The sequence below is a fragment of the Aplysia californica genome, unplaced genomic scaffold, assembly GCF_000002075.1.
Source record: "Aplysia californica isolate F4 #8 unplaced genomic scaffold, AplCal3.0 scaffold00369, whole genome shotgun sequence".
NCBI classification, from domain to species: domain Eukaryota; kingdom Metazoa; phylum Mollusca; class Gastropoda; order Aplysiida; family Aplysiidae; genus Aplysia; species Aplysia californica.
This window is the reverse complement of record NW_004797639.1, coordinates 267,813-269,072: the sequence shown is the minus strand read 5'-3', so window position 1 is coordinate 269,072 and position 1,260 is coordinate 267,813.

Sequence of the window (1,260 nt, the reverse complement as noted above, 5' to 3'; positions counted from 1 at the left end):
GGTCGTGTTGTTCGTACAGGCGACTGTCTTGGAGAGGTGGTTATTAGAACAGTTTTGCCAATATTGTACTTGTCTGCTTTTTCAATGGCTCTTTTTTCAAAGATTATAATCAAGAGTTAATGTGAACGCGATTAATCTGTGTTGTTGTTGTTGTTGTTGTTGTTGTTGTTGTTGTTGTTGTTGTTGTTGTTGTTGTTGTCCTCAGACTTTTAGGCTGGTGGAAACATTGTTTTCTTCAGCATTTATATGTCAACACTCCATTATGTAATAAAGTCAATCTGTGATTAAAAAAAAAAGATATACAACTTTGGCATGAAAATGCTCAATGTCTGGTGCCAGTCCTGTAAGCTAATGTTTGAAATATGACGCCTCTTCACATTGTCACTATTCTACTGCTATAATTTTTAAGAAAACATGAAATTGTTTTCGTTTTATTCGATATTGATACCTCTTGGTACAAATATATGTGAGGCAGCGTGGTGGAATCATGCTCTCGTCAAAATAATCAAAGTGAAGAAACTTACATTTTCCCGCAGGTTTGTGAATTTTTATCAAATTTTTGTTTTTTGGCTCAACACCTTTCATGCCCATTAAAAAACTCATTTCTGTCTGGATTTTTCTGAAAAACGTTGATTAAAAGCACAAAAATGTAAATTTTCAGTTATCACGGAATCTTAAGCTAAGGAAATAACTAAACTTTGGCGGCCATTTTCCAACCAATTTTACCTCTTAAAACAGGTGACCCCCACCTCCTTCATTCGCAAATATCTCAACTTGTATTCCAGATAAATGGATATTTTTTCCTTCCAAATAAAGACAAGTGAACAAGCTTTAAGATGATACCAATAACTCTACATGCCCATAAATTGACGAGAGCCTGATTTCACCACGATGCCTCACATATTTGGAATTTGTTTTCTATTGTAAAAAACACAGTTATTTTTTCTATGTGAAATTTACGGAAAATAAATTGTGAAAAACTAAACGTTTTTTAAACAGCCCTTTCATTTTGGCATCAGTACCGCTAGATACAACTTGAACTTGAACATAATCACAATTATTCGGAAAGCAATTGATCCAGTTATAATCCAGTTGTATAACCCCATTTGTCCAAGGCATTGGTTATAATTATCATTGGAGTTGCAGAACCCCGCAAGTATCATATGTACATTCACTGTACCCTTCAAGTGAAGTGAACAGAGCAAACAAACACACACACACACACACACACACACACACACACACACACACACACACACA